This window comes from Lissotriton helveticus, chromosome 4_1 (genome assembly GCF_964261635.1).
Source record: "Lissotriton helveticus chromosome 4_1, aLisHel1.1, whole genome shotgun sequence".
NCBI lineage: Eukaryota > Metazoa > Chordata > Amphibia > Caudata > Salamandridae > Lissotriton > Lissotriton helveticus.
The window spans coordinates 419,308,970-419,327,575 of NC_136063.1; the positions used below are offsets into that span (position 1 = coordinate 419,308,970).

Here is an 18,606-nt window from a genome sequence, read left to right on the forward strand (position 1 = left end):
GAAAGTCAGACTTGAGCATGATACTGTATTTTAATAACAATGAAACATGGTTGTTTACTTTGTTTTCTAGCTGGTCCAACTCCTGAGATACAGTATTAGTATTTTAATCTGTACTCTGGTTTTCTACAGAGAACAGCTAGGACAGCCACAGTGAAAATATCTTTTAGGACCTTATCACTGCAAGGACAAGGCAATATAAACTTTCTATTTATCCCACCTTTTTTTACAACTTTGTTTTATTTATTTTTGGCATTGAAGCAGATACATTACAGTTCGCAAATACTCCCATACAAACGCGGAAGAAGATGAACCCAGGCTCTCACTGAACTCCCCAAAGTCAACGCGAATCCTCAAATGTCATAGCAAGTGTCCATGAGTGCTAGTGAGGCCGGAGCTCCAGTCCCATGGTCTCGTACCCGCCCCCACAATGCCGAAAACAGAACAAGAATAACCCTGACCCTTGAACGCCACCCCCCTCCCCTAACCAGTGTGCCATATGCTGTTTTCGTAGGTCGTCCAATGCGAGGACCGCTAAGTGCTTAAACCACAGAGGCCTCTGCTGGGAACGATTTGTTGGTTAGTCTCAATAAACGGAGATACTTTGGGCAAGTAACTTCATTGAATTCTGTTGACAGGGGCGATAGAATAGGTTGCCAGACCGTGTGGAAGGACTCCATGGACTGTGTAAGGGTGGCTTGAATGCTTTCCATACCCAGTGTGTACCATAGTTTATGCAGCCAGTCCGTGTGAGTGGGGCGGGGTTGTGTCCCCCAAAGCGATAAGATATGTTGAACCGCCGCGTTCATGGCCAAACCCATCTGCTTCCCTCTAAATGATTTCAATGGAAAGGTAAGTGTGTTGGGCAGTCCTAAAAGTGTGTAAGCTGGGAAGCGGGGGATCTCGGTATCAAAGTGCCTATCAATGTCGTTGTTGTCCAGTATTCTGTCACCTCCCTGCACTCCCACAGCAAATGCGTCAATGCGCCCTCTTCATTGCATGCCATCCAGCATGTTGGACTACAAGTAGGGTTGCCCTTATGTAACCTTACCGGAGTTAGATGCCAGTACATTGCGACTTTCACAGCTGACTCCCTGCTGGCCGTGTTCCTGGCTGTGTAGTTGGCCCTAAAATATATATCTTGCCATTCCTTGTCCGTAAAGGACCTCCCCAACTCACTCTCCCAATGTCCCAGACCGGCCGAACGACGCGAATCGGAAGACGGACCGATCAATTTATAGAGCTCTGTGATCATCTTAGTGATGAGCCATTTTTCGAAAGCCGTCAACTTTCTACCGACCAGAGGGCTCACTTCAGGGTGTGACAGCCAGTACCAGATTTGAAAATATTGGAACTGCTGCGGGGCTTTGATTTCGTAGAGCTGCGATAGATCAGAGAATTGGATGAACCCCTTAAGATCAAATAGATGGCCCGTCGATCTAAACATCGAGGTCCACCATTGTCGGAACACACCCCGTTCCATCCCTGGTGTAAATTCAGGGTTGTCGAACAAGGGTGCAAGCGGTGAGGGGAAAGTAGTAAGCCCCCCTCTTGGCCGCCAATGTGTCCCTCACCCGCATCACTGCGCGAGTGATGGGCGACCTCTGGAGGTATGCCGGTCTATCAGTGAGTTTTAGAAAGGGAATCTTCCATAACGACGTTTGCGCCATTGCTCTGTCCTGAAAGAGCCACCTCTTTTCGGACTCGGGTCGACTCCATTCCACCTGGTAGCGCAATTGTGCCGCCTGGAAGTATTGTTGTAGATTGGGGATCCCCAAGCCTCCCTCGTTCGGAGGTCGGTATGAGAGGACTCTCTGCAACCTGGGCCGTTTTCCGACCCAGATAAAATGGTGCACCGCATCTTGTAAGCGCTTTATGGTGCCCCGGGGTGGGATCACAAGGATGGTTTGAAAGATGTATAGGAGTTTGGGAAGGATGGACATTTTTACCGCAGCGACATGCCCAAGTAGCAAAAGAGGCTGAGTCTGCCATCTCCTCAAATCCCCCTGTATTTGGTAAGTGATTTTCGAATAGTTCAGGGTAACTGGCCGCTCGATGGATGGGGTCAAGACTATCGCCAGATATGGGATCAATTCTCGAAGTTGCAGGCCCCCATAAGCGGGCGGAGCTTCATGACTGTCGTGAGCGTTGCGGCCCAGCGGGAGAAGCATTGACTTCCCCACATTCATTTTGAAGTCGGACACCCTCACAAATGCCTCCACCTCCCTCAAGAAGGCAGGCACTGACTGCTTAGGTTAATCCAGCGCCGTCAGGATGTTATCTGCGTATAGGCTGATCGGGTGAGGTTCCCCCCAAAAGGAAATGACGACGATATCGGGATTGTCACAAATCCTCTGCGCTAGGGGTTCTACTTATATCGCAAAGAGGAGGGGCAAGAGCGGGCATCCCTGCCTCGTCCCTCTCTGAATATCGACCGGCCGTGCTCCTAGGCCGTTGACCCGAATCATTGCCCTAGGTTTTTCGTAGCAGCCCTAAAGTGATCCCCATTGCCAAAATGTGCCAATGTTTTATCTAAAAAACCCCAGTTCACTCTGTTGAATGCCTTCTCCGCGTCTATGGACAGAAGCAAGGTGCCCCAACCCGCGAAGTGAGTTTAATCTATTAAATGCAGAAGGCGTTTAGTATTATCGCTACATTGTCTGCCGGGGATAAAACCCGATTGATCCGGCTCAATAATGCCAGGTAGCATTGGCCCCAACCTAGAGGGGAGAACCCCTGTGAATAGTTTGAGGTCTAAGTTGAGGAGAGAGATTGGCCTATAAGTGGCGCATTGAGAGGTACCCTTGCCTGGTTTAGGCAGGACAATAATATCGGCCTCCAGCATGTCCAGGGGTATTGAACCAGGCCCTTGGAATGAGTTGAATAGTCGAGTGAGAATCGGAGCAAGCAAAGGGCAAAAGGCTTTATAAAAGCCGGTTGAGAAGCCATCAGGCCCAGGCGACTTCAATGGTCGGAGGTGGGAGATCGCCCCAACCACTTCCTCTATCCTGATAGGCGCATCCAGCGATGCGGCCCCTGAAGCATTGAGGCCAGTTGTCGCTGCTCTGCTTAAATAAGCTCCTCCATAGAACTCTTGGAAGGCCTCAGCAATCTGGGCATCATCCTCCTTTTTTTCTCCCTTAGCATTAAAGAGGGTTGTGATTTTAGACCGCTGGACTCGAGCTCTAAGCTCTCTTGCAAGGAGACGCCCAGTCTTGTCGCCTCCCACATAGTACGAGTGCCGGAGCCGCAACGCTGCTTATTCGGCGCGATCTATATCCAGACCAGCTAATTGCGCCCTAGCAGCTTTCAATTGCCTCCAAATACTGGGAGCACCCGTGCGGCTGTGCACCCTGTCAAGTTCGATTACCTGTGCTGCTAAGGATTCCCGGTTTTCTTTGCGTTCTTTGGCTTCCGCCGCTGAGATGGCTATCAGCTCCCCCCTCACCACTGCTTTCAGTGCTCCCCGTATGGCAGTCAATTGTGTGCCGGGCTGGTCTTAAATGCGAGATAGTCAGTGATGCGTTTATGTATTTGTTTGCAACAATGCCTCCCGCAGTCTCCATCGCCCCCTGCCACCTTGGTCCGGGGGAACTTTATAGTCACAGTCACAGCGTCATGATACGATATAGCTGCTGGAGTAATGTCTGCGTCGTCCAATAGTGAGAAGAGCTCCGAAGAGCCTATGAAATGGTCGAGCCTGGCGCAAGTGTGGTGCACATGGGAGTAAAATGTGTAGAGCGTCGCCTGGGGGAGTGTTTCCCGCGACAAGTCCACCAACCCCCTTTGAGCCAAGCAGTCCTTCCCTTCTGACGATATCGCTCCCGCAGAGCCAAAACGATGGCCCGACCTATCAGCCTCCCAATCCATGACCAGATTAAGGTCCACTTCTATGAGTATATGCCTGGCTTGGGATCCGAGAATCTCAGATAGAGCACCCTTAAGGAAGGTTTCTTGACCTGAGTTAGGGACGTATAGGGACCCAACAACCATGGAGATACCTCCCACCTGAATGATGTGCGCCAGCAACTTGCCCTTAACTTCCCCCACTTTGGCCCCCACTTGACCATGAAAGTGCTTAGCAAAGAGTATTGCTACCCCCGCTTTTTTATCTGTGAGTGAAGAATAGAATTGCTAAGGGAACGCTCTGGACCTCATCCGATGCCAGTCTTAGGAAAGGAGGTGTGTTTACTGCAACAGACAAATTGAGGTGCCGCAGTTTTCCAAATACGATAGCACAGCGCGTCTTTTGATGGGGTTATTGAGCCCTTTCACATTTAGGGTTACAACCTTCAAAGTGGTCCCTGTCATTCTATGTGTCCGCCTATGAGTAGCTTAATCCAGGGGGGCCAACCCCTGCGTGGCGTCCTAGTTAGGCCCTCCGCCCCGTGGCATACCGGTTCCCTCCCCCCCACTCCCTGAACCCTCCCACCCCTCTCCTCCCCTCCTGAACCCCAACGTTTACCAAACACCCAACTCTTGCCCCTCCTCCCCCCACCCGAACCCCGACTGAGCTTCCCCGCCAAGCTACCCCGCCAGCTCCCACCTCCCCCCTCAACCTCACTTTCTACCCAACACCCAAACCTACCCAAGGGTGTCGCAAGTTTGTGGCGATGTTACCTGTAAAGGTGTGTGTCACAAGCAACCCTCCTCCACGGCCAGCTGGAAGTCAGTGCGAGTGTCTCCCCACTTGTGTAGACAGTCATTCAACAGGCGAGGTGTGTCTAGCCACTGCGTTGAGGGCTGAGGTTCTTTCTTGCGACATGGTAGTCTGACTGGTCTTTAGAGCTAAAGGGGAGCCCACTCTTTGCCATCCGCCTCTCGGAGACTTTTGAGAGCGAACTGGGGAGGTATCCGGCTCGTGGTGCTCAAGACCCAGCAGGGCGCAGGCCTCTTAAAGGGATCTCATTTGGTGCAGCGCCCCATTCCACTTGGAGATCAATCGGAAGGGGTGACCCCAGGAGTAGGATATCCCCTTGTCCCTCAGGAACGAGGTGACCGTTTTGAACGCTTTCCGTTTTTGAAGAGTGATGGCTGATATGTCCTGGAATATTGCTACTGAATGTCCCTGATGTTGGAGAGGTTGTTTCAGTCGTGCCTCCAGCAGGATTCACCCCTTCAGGGGAAAGTCGGGAAGGAAGGCCAGAATTCAAGGGGGGTGGGGGGGGGGGGGGGGAACAGGCGAGCGTTGCGCTAGGCCCACTCTGTGTGCACGATCAATACGGATTTCGAAGTACGAGCTTTCACCGAGGATTTTACGAAAGAGGCCCTGAAGGTATTGGGTGACATCTGTTCCCTCTGCATTCAATGGAACACCAGGGACCCGGATGTTGTTGCACCTCAACCTGTTTTCTAGGTCTTCAGCGTGAGCTTGCAGGTCTATTTGCTGGACCTTGAGGCACAAAAGCTCCTGTTGAAGATGCTCGACTTCTTCACTTCTAGTGTGGTTATTATCCTCCACAGCTGCCACCCGCTTCCCTAGTCAGTCTACCTCGCAACGTATCTCCCTCACCTCACCGGTCACCTCCTGCTTAAGCGTGTGAAAGTCCTCGCGAAGGAAATTGAAGAGTGTCTCCAGGAACACCCGGGTGATCGGCACTTCTCCATCCCCTTGGTCTTACTGCTGCTTTGTGTTGGAGGGGGAGAGAGGCGCCCGGTTGCTTTTGCTAGGGCCTTTGAGAAGCATGTCCATTAGGGAGCATTCTCCCTTCTTCCTCGTAGAAGCCATGATGGGGTGGCACCCTGCCCCTGTATAGCACTGGAATCTCTAGGAGGGTTGCGTCTTGGGCCCCTGTCGGTCGTGGCTGGTGCGGTCACCCCTTCCAAGCTCTGGGTAGTAGTGCTAAGCCAAAGCCTGCGTCATGCCTTTTGTCTTTCTTTGGGGGGTGGGGGCGTGTGAAGCTTGAGGCACCCCTCGCTCCGGAATCCTGGGCCACAGGTAAGTGTCTGCGCGTTTCGAGCCGCCAGATATGGTCCTCCCAGAAGTTTAGGGCTAGGCTGTTGCGGTATAAGGTAGTTATTGTTGGGGAGCACCTGATAGGCGGTGTGTTGGAAGGCGCGGGTGGCCCTCCCCCAAAATTGGGTTTCAACTGTCACTGCGGGAAACGGCACCCCCTGTGCTCCGGTTGGCCTTATGCGCAGCTTCTGCGCTGTCACAGTAGTCAGCTGCAACAGTCCTGGCCATCTTTGCTTATGGGGTGGGGAGGTAGGCGCAGTCCCCCTGCGGTGATCTTGCAGGGCTCCCCTATGTCCCACTGAAGGCTGCTGGTGCTCGTGTTGGGGCCCTCCGGATGCTCCTACCGCTGCGGTAGCAACGCCAAATGGAGCCTGTGTTACGTGCCAGTACCCCCCCCCCCCCAAGTCACAGGCGGGGGCGCAGTATGGAGTGCACCCGCCCAGCTTCTTTGCGGGCTCCCGGGGCTCACCTCTGTTGCGGCTCTGTCCCTCATTGGGTCTCCGCCGCGTCCTTGTCACTGGGCCCGGACTGGGCCGCGACGCTCCATCGAGCCACGATGCGCGTTTGACTTGGCCTCTTCCTGTGGCGACAGAATCGCCCGCTCACATCCAGGCCCTGCAGCCCCGGGCTCAGTTTGGCGCCTCCACTCGGGATCCCTGGAAGGGTCTCCGACTCGCAGGCCACACTCCTCCGGAGGTCCAACGGCTCCCTGCCGCCTCACCGCCGCGGCCCCCTCGCTGTAGTCTGAAGGCCAGATCCGGGCTGCTATCTATCTGCTGACGTCTCCGACTGCCAGAGAGCGAGGGAGGTCCCGCTACCGGCCACTCACTTTGGGTGCCATTTCCTCGCTCAGATCTGCAAGCTGAGTCTGCGGCGTCCGGTGGAGCAGGATTGCTGGAAACGCTCGCAGGTATTGTTCGGTGCTTCCCCTTTGCTTTGTGCCAAAGTTGTGCGTTGTCTGGGGACTGAAACGTTCAAATCGGCCTTAGGACAGGGGTTGGAGCGGGGACCCTCGAGACCCTGCATCTGCTAGGTCGCCATCTTAGCCATGCCTCCCTTATCCCACTTTTAAATACCCTGCAGACTACCTTGTGTGCAACAAGGCCTACAACAGGGTGCCTTTGTAGTATTTAAAATGGAAGCTTTTACTTGTCAAAAAGGGTTTATTCTGACAGGTTGTAGTGCAGTTTTACAATCAGGCTACAGTGGAAGGCCTGAAACCATGTGGGCACTGACACTGTAGTGGATGGCACAGTAGGTGCTGCAGTCCACTAGTGGCATTTAAGTACCAGGCCCTTGGGTACATAATATACTAGGGATGTAGAGCCAAATTACATGGTCCAATCAGGAATCAACTAATTTAACCATGTTTAAAGGGGAGCACAGACACTTTACTACTGGTTAGTAGGGGTAAAGTGCACAGACTTCTAAAGTCATCAAACACAAATAGGACCTTGCAAAGGCGAAAAATCCTGGGTGACCATGCAAAAAAGACGGATTTCCTACAATCATATACATGCCTGCTATTGGGAAAAGGTCATGCCTTTGTTCTCTATCTCAACACAAACAGTTAGCAGATGTTGTGAAAGTGCCATTTACTTCTCCATTCAAACAAGCATTCAACAGAATTATTGAGAAAATATTAAGCCTTACTTGCAGGGGAGAGCTGAATGTGGAAGATGGGCGAGGCTTTGATATCCCAGATGCACACTGTATACATTACAATGTCTGTTTCTGAAAATCCCCTTCTTGGCATCACAGAAAACAGTCATGATCTTCTACCAATAGGTAGACACTAGAGAGAGTGTTTTTTTTATTTGTAAAACTTTGATGTAGCATATTCACACTTGTATGGATGTGTGTTTGTGTACACGCACATACACACGTATATTTTACATCTACTACTCACCTTATAACAATATAAATTAACCCTTAAGGTTGTTGTTGTATAGCTTTATTTCGAAATATTTCATTTCATAAAAGCATTGCAATAAAACAAATACAGGATAAAACAGTTATACAATTTAAGATCAAGAGAAAAAATCATTTAAAAAGTACAATATACAACAATGCTAAAAAACGTCCATCTTGGGACAATCATGGGGACACAGACTTAGTCGACCTTAGGGGATGGAATGGGACACAACAATAGGTAAATGAGCCGATGGATTATAAATTGGAGCCATTTACTGGAGGATCATCATCCTTGCGGATCTTATCCTCCAGGCCCAGCCCAAGTATTTCGCCAAACCACAGGCGAACAAGGGTTGGGGGTCTGATCTTAACAGATATAGTGCCTCCGCATATGACCGTGTACCCAGCCTCAGACAAAGCGGTTTCAACCATCTACGGCGAGGACTAGTATATGCGGGACATACAAACATTAGATGGAAGATGGATTCGACACTGTTTGTACAGAAAGGGCAAGTTGATACAGTTTGCCAGGGGGGTTTCCAAGTTGCTGTCCATGATCCCAGGGGCAGAACACCGACCCTGAATTTAAAATACAGCGCCCTATCTGTTGGGTTAGAAATCACATCCAAATAACGCTCTCTATAGGGGCGGCCTTTGATCGACAAAAACTCCACCGCAGATCTACATAGATTGGTTTGTTTAGATCTCTCATTATCCACCCACGCCCAGAATAATTTCTTTAGTAATTGTTTGGGTGGCGAAGATCTGTTGGCCCAGGCGTCATCCAGGCCGAGTTCACAGAGCAGACGCTTTACTTCCGAGAGCCAACCGATCTTATACCAACCCAAGGTGGAGAGGAGCTCGCGAAGAGCATCTGCATAACTCGAGAGTTCAGGAACATTCCATATGCGGGCCCACAAGAGAAGGGGGCGTAACTTCTGCTGCTCGGCTATGGAACGTGTACCAGTGTCAAATAGAAGAGGGAGAGTTGGGGAGCTATGAGGAAGCCTCATTAAATCTTTGTAGAATTTGTTCTCAAGATGGAATAGAGTGTCAAATTTCTGAGTACCCCACAACTCCGCCCCATACAGTGCCGCACTCACAGCTTTTGCCCTATAAATGTCTAGTATCACCCCAATAGGCTTGAGGGAGGAGGCACGGTGTTCTTTTAATAGGGCGCCCGTGACCCTCCTATGAGCCAGAATGATCTTTTGGTGGTGCGCCTTCCAGCTCATAGAGTCACAAAGGCGAATTCCTAAATAATCAAATTCCCTTACCCTTTCTAAGGGAACTGAATCCAGAGATGGAGGGTGGACTGTCTTTCTAGGGGGATTCAACACCAGGAACTTAGTTTTGCTGATGTTGATAGCCAAGCCCCTGGTGACACAGAAGCCCTGGAACCTAGTTAGCAGGGTTTGAAGGCCCACCGGGGATTTCGAAATCAACAGGGTATCATCTGCAAACAGGAGTGTTGGTATCTTCCTGCCCGCCAGGGAAGGTGCGTCTGCAGGTAACTGGAGCAGATGCTCCACCACTCCGTTTAGATATAATGAAAACAGAGTGGGGGCTAGCACACACCCCTGGCGGACCCCCCTGTCTACAGAGATGCGAGATGTTTTTTCGCCCTGCGCATCCCATCTGATTCTGGCAAAATTTTCCTCGTGGAATTTAATAATTAGTGCCAGCAAATAAGCGGGCATACCCAAACCCTCAAGAACAGCCCACAGTTGGTTACGTGGGACTAGGTCAAAGGCAGTCCGCAGATCTATAAAGGCAAGATACAGACTGCCCTTGCCCAGTTTAACCACTTTCCAATACAACATAAGGAAGCGGAATGTCTGCTCGATTGTGCCGGTACCAGATCTGAAGCCGGCCTGAAAGTCAGACAAAACCTTCGCTTCCTCAGCCCATTGGAGAATCCTCCCTAAAACCACCTTCCCTGCTACCTTCTGGGTGGAATCAAGCAGACTTATGGGTCGGTAGTTGGCAGGATCGTCCCTACACCCTTTTTTAAAAATTGGGACAACTTCCGCGCCCCTCCAGGAATCCGGAAATCCACCGCCCTCCAAGGCCTCATTTAGGAGTTTGGCAATAAATAGGCTCCACTCCTCTATGTTGATCCGCAGCAGGTCGCCAGGGACTCCATCTGCGCCCGCTGCCTTATTGGGCACGATACATCTAATTGCCACTTCTACCTCCTTGGGTGAAAAGGTAGAGTCAGAGTGTAAGCTGTTATCCGATATTATGTAACTATCGCCCCTACACTGGCCCCTAGCCCCCAGAGAATTAGAATAAAGTTTAGAAAAGTGGGCCAGCCAAGCATCCCCTGTGATGTTGCAAGTCAACAGTGAATCTACCGGCCTATCCCTTCCTCTAAACAAGGCCCAGAAGGCCCTTGAGTCCTTCCTGGACCCAGCATCCATTAATTCGCTCCAGAAATTAGTTTCGTGAGTAGCCCTTGCCACCTCTTGGGCTTTTCTATATTCCTTCCTAGCAGAGGAAATCAAACCAGGGTCTTTCAGGCCTACTGCTCGGATAAGGTTGCTTTTGGCCAGACGACAGGCAGGTGAATACCATTGGTCTCTGCCCCTTAATGCAGTTCTCCGCTTAGCCCCACCCCTTCCCTGGGGAGCTAAGAACAGGTTGCCAAGTGATGCGATAATCTCCGTGAAAGTTGTTAAAACGGCTTCATCGGAGTCCAACGTACTTAAGGTACCCTTGGCTTCCAGCATTATAGTTCTTGCTTGGGCCATTCTTGATTCATCCAAGGCAACTTTGGCCCATTTCAACCGTCTCCCACAGTTGGATGGGACAACTTCATTAGATGATTTCCAGGTGGACCGGGGCGATGCTAGATCCCCTGCCTCCCATGGGAGAGCAAGTGATAAAACCAAGGGATTATGATCACTGTCCGCTGTTTGTTGGACCTCCATATCAAGAAAATGCTCCCACAAATTGTGGTTCAGCAATATATAATCTATTCTAGAGGTGTGGCCCACCCTATTGTAGGTGTGCGCACCCCTTATGTCTGATTTGGAACGGCCGTTTGTGGCTCTTAGGGCATATTCCAAACAGAGAGAATTGATATCGATAGCATTCTGTGACCATTTTTTAATGGGGTCGAGATCAAGCAAGGGAATACCTCTCTTGGCATCATCCTCCCAGGTATCCAAAATATCTTCACAGGCCAACGGTTCGAAGCAACAATTAAAATCACCAGCCAAGACAATAAAGGAATCAATATCGCAACCCCGAAGCTCTTCTTTAACTCCAGAGGAGGATAGAGGAGAAGAGTCCCCCCCCCGACCCCCCCCTGAAATACAGGTTAAACAATTCCATAATCCTACCCCCCGGGCACCGAATGGTAAGTCTCAGCAGATCCGGCGATTGGGTATTTATATGTTTTATAGTAAGCCCCAGAGAGATACTGACCCAAACAAGAAGGCCACCAGAGGGGCGGCCTTTACTGCCTTTTGGCTTGGAGGCCGGCACATGGTACGTCGCGAAGCCAACCCTGTGCGCGGGCTCCAAACACCAGGTTTCCTGTAGGAGACAGATCCCAAAAGGCTCCACAAAAGAATTCCAGTCAGGTTTGTTTAGATTGAGCACAAGCCCCGCCACGTTCCAACTTAAGATCTTAAACGAGGAACTGCCTACCGAGCTTATGCAAGGTTGGGCGGCAGTAGCTGGGTAAACAACATGGATACCGTCAAGCCGGGGATGCTGAGGATGAGCCACAGTTGTCAGCGAGTCCTGGGCTAACAAGATCGCTGCTGAGGAAGAACTAGCATTGCCATCGAGCAGGGGAGGGTACAGCAAACCCTGAACAGGGGTGGCCTGGGGCATAACCTGGGTCAGGGGACCGACGCCCCTCGTGTCCAAGGTAGTGAACAGTGAAGAAGACTCAGCCTCCACCTGCGGTGTATTAGATTTGAGTAATGGTACCGGGGCAGGGGATGTTACAAGTCAATCCACATCTTCAAGGCTGGCAAACCTATTAAAGGTTGTGATACCAGGCCAGCCACTAGTTGGGTTGTGTTCCTTAGGGGCAAACCCCCAGCTGGGCTGCTGGGGAACCAGAGTCCAATTGCCCCCCTGAGGGTGCACCATCCGGGGTGGATAGAAGAATGACAAAGGCCTCGGGGCAATAGAAGAGCCCCCATTCTGGCTCACCCAGGAGCAGATATGGTTGGCCGTAAAAACATCATCAAAAGTTACGACTATACAGTCCCCAGGGATTGACTTCCTAGTTGTTCCCACCCACGGGACTCTGCGAACCATTGTGACTCTGCTCCTCCTGCCATTAGGGATAGGTCTGTAGGAATTGAGCCAATGCATAACTTTATTATGGAGGGAATGCTGGTGTTCATAGAGGCCATTCTGTATTTCCGGCACCCCCGTCAATACTGCCACATAATCGTTGGCTTCAGGTGGAAGATCGATATATCCCCCTCGAAAGTTGCTCTTAAAACTAGGACCCCCCAAAGAACGGGTGCTAAATTTGTTTTGGGAGGTGTGAGCAGAACGAGAACTAGACCTAGTGGGATTCTGTGTTCTCGCGCCGGCCGGGTTAGCACGAACATGTGGTTGAGTGGTAGGGGCGCTTGAGGTGTTGGCCGTAGGCTGGAGAGCCGGGATTGCAATGTTAACTCTCTTGGTCCGCGGTTTTGGAATGGGCTGAGTAGAACAAGGCACGGTAAGATTAGGCTGCAAACCTGGGATGACCGTGGGGGGGGGGGGTAGCAGCCTGGGCAACTCTATTGTTGTCTATCAGACCCTGGTGTTCAAGGCCTCTCAGGCCAAGAGTGGCCAAAGCAATAATGCTTTTCTCCATCTCTAGGAGGTTGTTCTCTATTCGAGAGAGCCTTAAATCCAGGGGAGACAATAGGCTTTTTAGGGTGTCCCAAACCACTCCTATAAATTCTCTTTCCCTCCCTTCTTGGTCATTTGGGGCAGAGTCCAATCTCCTGCTAGGTGAAAAACTACCAGATGCCACAGAAGCAGTCCCCTCGTTGTTAGCGCACCAAGAGGCCTGTGGGGCGATGAAGGGCGTCCCTGTGCTACCATTAGCTACTATGCTACCCATATTAGACAAATTACCACCCCTATTTGAAATCTTTTTGTGTGGGGAGGATATGCTGAGTGAGCGTTTTCTTTTGTTAGGGTTGCCAGGGATGCTGTCTAGTCCTCCATAAGTAGTGGAGGCAAAAGAAGAATCTGACGAGTTTAGGATGGAGGTAGGGGCAACAGAAAGACTACCCACAGCAGTTAATTGACCCTCGGGCAGAGCAAATGAACACAAAGGTATAAGGGGGGTAGGTGAAACTGGGATGTTATGGACGTCAACCTTAATTTCGGTTCCCTCTCTATTATGAGCACGAGTAGGAGTAATAGCAGATGCAATATGCCCAAGGGAAGATTTCTTATGGGTAGCAAATTCCAGAGACAGCTTTCTAGCAGCTTCTAGGTCAAGAGACACTCTAGTTTGCAATTTGGTGATTTCTTGGTCTATGGCAATGTTCGTTCGTGTAATGAAGTCATCCATAGGACCATTCGGGGCTGGCCCCCCCTTGGCCGCCCTGTTGCGGGTTACACGAGTACACATGTAGGCTAACAGTGACGACCAATTTGGACCGCGCTAAGAACAGCCACAGATATCAACAACAGCCAGATGGTGGGAAAAGGGTGACAGAGGAGGGGCCCAGACCAGACCGCTCAGACCTCGAACGGCCTCAAACGGCCCGGTCTTTGCCCTGTCTTCGCCCGGGCTGCGTCCCGCGCTGCGGGAGTGTTATGATGTTAAGTAAGGGGTAGAAAGGGGCGGGGGGGCGGGCCGGAAGCTCTCCGTCGGTCTCGCAGGGACTTCTGGGAAATTAAGTCCCTGCACGCTCGCAGCCCCGCTGGTTCCTCGCGCCCCTTACCGCCTGAGTCCTGGGTCCTAATGAACACCTCCCTGATGCGTCCACCACCAGTGTCCAATGACGCAGCGGCACCCGCGGAGCGGGTGCGGCAAGGAGTGGGCTGGAACTCGAGCGCTGCTGTAAAGTGCGCTGGTGCTCTACGATGCCTCGTCGCTGGAGCCTTGAACCGCCGTGCTCAAAGTAAGTGTCTTAAGGAGTTAGCTTGTCTGTGTGTGTTTAATCAAGTCTGGGTACTCTTTAATTCGCTTCTTACACGTGTCCATCAATGAACAGAAAACGAACAGAAAATGTTAAATATATTTATAAAAAGGTAAAGCATGGTGATTTTGGTATTTAAAATAATCAAAACAACCATACGAAATAAGGTCCCTCATTACATTCATTTTTTAAAAAGTTTGTATTACCTCATTGTTACAGCACCACATCATAACAACCAAAAACCAACCCACTGCACGAGCCCTCTCCCACGCCAAATCCGCATGATCCCAGCAGTTATGCAGTGTGCTCATCACAATGTCTCCTGTCTTAGTGTACGTACGCATCTGCTTCCTCATAGTTGGGCAACCAGTTTTCTTGGTTATCAGCAGGGCCAAGGCAGTAAATCTCCTAACCTGATACTTTTTTACCCATTGCAGTAACGCCACCTCAGGGGACATCTGAATTGGGGTCGCCACAAAGGCCTTTAACACTGTAAAAATCTTCTCCCAATATGTTTGTATGCCCACACTTGTCCTGTTTGGAAACCCAAGGCCTCAAAGGAAATATTATTATACCCTGCCTTGAATGCACCAAGCTACCAAAATAACCATATTCGACTGTGGAATGGTGGTGGAAAGTTAAGAAGACACCTCTCAAAAGCAAATCTGAAGCAATGAGGAAAAATTCTGCATTTTAACTTCAGGGGTTGCCTCAGAACCAAGGAGTACTAGCCCTGTGCAAAAAAAACCATGGTCCAACATGGTAGCTAGGACCTCTCACATCTACTGTGTATACAAGAACAGCCATGAGAGAGACTTCTGCAGGGGTCCTCTTTAGTTTACCCATATGTTGGGATCACTAGCTCCTGAGGACCACTAATCATGCTCTTAGTAAGTGGAATCCTGGAAAGATGTCCTTATCTAGATTATTCAAACTACCTGTGCCTTGCTTGTCCAGCCAAAATCCTAGTTGGGTGGAATAAAGTGCAGATATTTTTCAGGTCGGCCAGACCTTCCAGAAGTCCGTCATCACGAAAGTGTGAGAAGACACGACAATTCTATCTCCTGAGGGCTGCTAATACTTCGACCAAACATCAAGACGAATGTAAGATTGAGTCGAAGAAAACACATTACTGAACTACTTTACTTTAGACCCACTACTTACCTTGCACGCATCCAAAAAAGGGTGTTCTCAGAACATGATTAACATTTATACCAGCAGAGTCTGAAAGCAAGCCCTTTTTCGTACAGTTTTCAAGTTTCCATTCAATACATGGCCACGGATTTCCAGAGCTAATGAAATGTAGATATTAACAGAATGCCCACGTTGCACGCTTTAAAGGGTTTCATTAACAATCCATTTCCATTTCTACAGACCGAAAAAAGATATGTTCATGCCATGACTTGATTTCAGTCTAAACACTGACTTTCAATAAACTGGCAATGCTAAACGAATGATTTTAATAACCGTATGCCTATATTTAACTTAGAAAAATAAATTCTGAGTAAAGCAAGTGTATTCTTTCTGTCTCAAGCCGAAAGGAGGCACCGGGACCATGATTTTCCGACAGAATTTAAACATTGTCACTTTCTGAAATAAAAGGCATCAATCTCCTTCAAGCAAGTTTTAAAGATGAAAAGTCTTCGAGTGAACATAAAGGCAGGGAACTGGCAGTGCTGATCCGAGCCAGGCACACAGTGTGAGCTTGGCAATGACGCCGCGGCCGTCTACATAAAATCCACGTTCATTGTTCCAGCAGTCAAAGGACTGTGGGTGAGGCGGGAAAGAAGCCAAGGGTTCTCATGATGTCCTGCATGTGGAGATCTTCATTAATAGGTGGCCAATGGCGAGGGATCGGAGCTATTTCGTGATACAAAAATAAAACTTTCTTATGTTCCAAACTTTTATACTGGTTTTATATGAGCAATCTAAAAACGACAGCAAAATAAACTAATTTGCATAAATATTAAAATGCAAACTACATACGAGGAGTCTTATGAATTCTCTAATATCCAGGCATTTCTTTAACTGATAGGCTTAGCATGTAATGGCAATGGTCAGGGTAGTATCGGGAAAAAACGAACCCCGGTAAAAATATTAATAAAACACCATCATAAAAAATATACTACCAAAGGGTGCATTTTGTATTACGGCTTTTCAGTATATTAGCTGAAAACATATTTTCAAGAACGAAACGTTCCAGCACTTGAGGGCCTGCATATTTCCCCATTGCCACGTATCTAAAAAACCATCACTTGCACATTTCCAGGCTGCCCACTACACAAAGCACCATTACTCAGCGGTGGCTGGGATGCACTGGGTGGTGAGGCGGGTGGTACAGAAAAAAAAATGAAATAAAAATACACGTACCCTTCTGCGCGACGTCCTCCTCAATCGGTCTTCTCTCTTCGAGGCAGGCTCCAAACTCTAAAGCCAATGCTGGCGCTTCTCTCATGCTGTTAACCAGCATGATAGAAGCACCAGGATTGGTGGGAGCGGCCTCGATCAGTGCTCTAATGAGCTTTCTCTAACCTGGCCGTCTAAGACATGTAGGTTAGAAAAGTTTAAAATGTGCATGTCTGACTGGCTGTCATACGATGGCTAGCCAAAGGAACATGCGCACTTTAAACATAAGTGCACGGCTACCTGCTGCCACTCAGCAGCAATGGCCATGCCCCGACCAGACGCTCTGTTCGGGACGGGTTGGCTGCTGAAAAAACAACTTTATTAGCATTATATTTTTCAGCTCTATCCTGGGGCTTTTCTTTGTGGGGCGACACTCCTCCGCTTGAATAGAAGAGCCGCCTCTGCCATTGCTATACAAGCATTTCCATACTATCTAGCATGTAAAGAAACATAGCTCTCTATGTAAAGCATCATTGTTATGAACGTTTCTACATTTTCCAGCATGCAAATCATCAGTGCTATGCATGTTTCTACACTGACCTGTATGTACAGCACCACTGTCCTGCGAATTTGCATAGTGCTCTGTATTTAAAGCACTGCGTAGCTGACAAGCGTTTCCACAGTAATATGTATGGAAAGCACACTGTCCTGAATATTTTTGTGTCGGTAAACAAAGGAACACATCATTCACACAAACATGTCACAGAACGGAGTATGTAAAGCATCCCTGTCATGACTGCTTGAACTGTGCTCTATATGTGAAGCACTGTTATTAGCTGCATTTCCATCTCACCTTGTATGAGAGTGGAGTGGCGTGCCACTCACACTGCCCTGTATCCAAAGTGCAAAGTCCTTTACGTATAGAGAAATGTGAACACTTTTATGACACTACATGTATGGCAAGGTTATAACTTGTTCCATACTGGATTCCACAAAAACAACTATGGCCATGAGTGCCACATTGCCTGGTCAAAAGTACACTTAGCAAGTAATGGCAACATTATAACCGATGTCACACCTATTATTGATTAATTAAAAAAATTAAATTCAAACCTATGTTGTAAACCAGAGCCTATTGATTCAACTGATATTGCTATGTCTCTAGAAACCTGTAACATGCCTGTTCTTTCCCAATCTGACAAAGTAAACTATGAACAATCTTTTACTGTGGAATAATTTAATATAGCTGTTAAAGCTCTTAAAACCAATAAAGTAAACAGTCCAGATTGTATATCCGCATCCTTTTACTATGCATTCTCCACTAAACTGACACCAAAACGTAATTCCTCTTCTTATTGAATTTTGCCAACTCAGTGTAATTTCTAGATCATTTAAAGATGCTTTGATAATAGTATTACTTAATCCTGATAAAGACCCCACCATAATATCTAATTATCATCCTATTTCCTTAATCAATCAAGAATGGAAAATTCATGCCAAAAATAATAAATAGGTTTGTTAAAACACTCAATAACATCATTAATATTGAACAGACTGGTTTTAGGAAAAGTAGCATTCAGCTAACAATACTAGATTTATACATGTATTAGAATATTTCAACTATAACGGATACTGCATGTCTCTTTGCTTTAGATGCTGAAAAAGTCTTTAACAAAGTTAATTGGTAATTCCTCTTCTGTTATGAGATTTTTTTCAGTTTGGTGATAATTTTAGAAAAAGGGAGATGCATTATACACCAACTAGCTGCTAAATTATTTATACATGGTTGCTTTCCCCCTCATTTCAATTATGCAGACGTACGAACCAGGAGTGTCTAATATCTTTGTTGTCTCTACTAGCTATTAAACCTCTTCTCTGTCGCATGAGAAATTCAGAAGGGAATAGAGGTATAAATATGAGAAAACTGACCATTAAGGCTTCTGCATATGCTGATGACATTTGATTATTTGTAAATAACCCTGATTGCTCTATCCAAACTACACTGAATCGCATAAATAATTACAGTACCGTGTCTATCTATCTTAATATTACTAAAACTGAATTTTTCCCTCTTTTGCTCAACTGATATAATTCGTCACTCCAACATTTATTGTGGCAAGACAAAATACAATATCTTGGCATTTTCTTCTTTAATTCAATAAAAGATACTACAAATTTAAATTGTACTTTTATTATAAATACAATTGAAGGCAACGTTGATAGGTGGTCATCTCTTTTTTAAGTTGGTGGGGTGAGATAAACCCTATTAAAATG

The 18,606-nt window shown here is 48.2% G+C and overlaps 1 protein-coding gene across 4 annotated transcripts in view; it reads right to left on the minus strand.

Moving 5' to 3' along the window:
- Positions 1 to 18,606, minus strand: part of VPS13B (vacuolar protein sorting 13 homolog B) — a 3,181,000-nt gene that overhangs the window by 419,850 nt on the left and 2,742,544 nt on the right. The gene's annotated exons all lie outside the window — the stretch shown is intronic.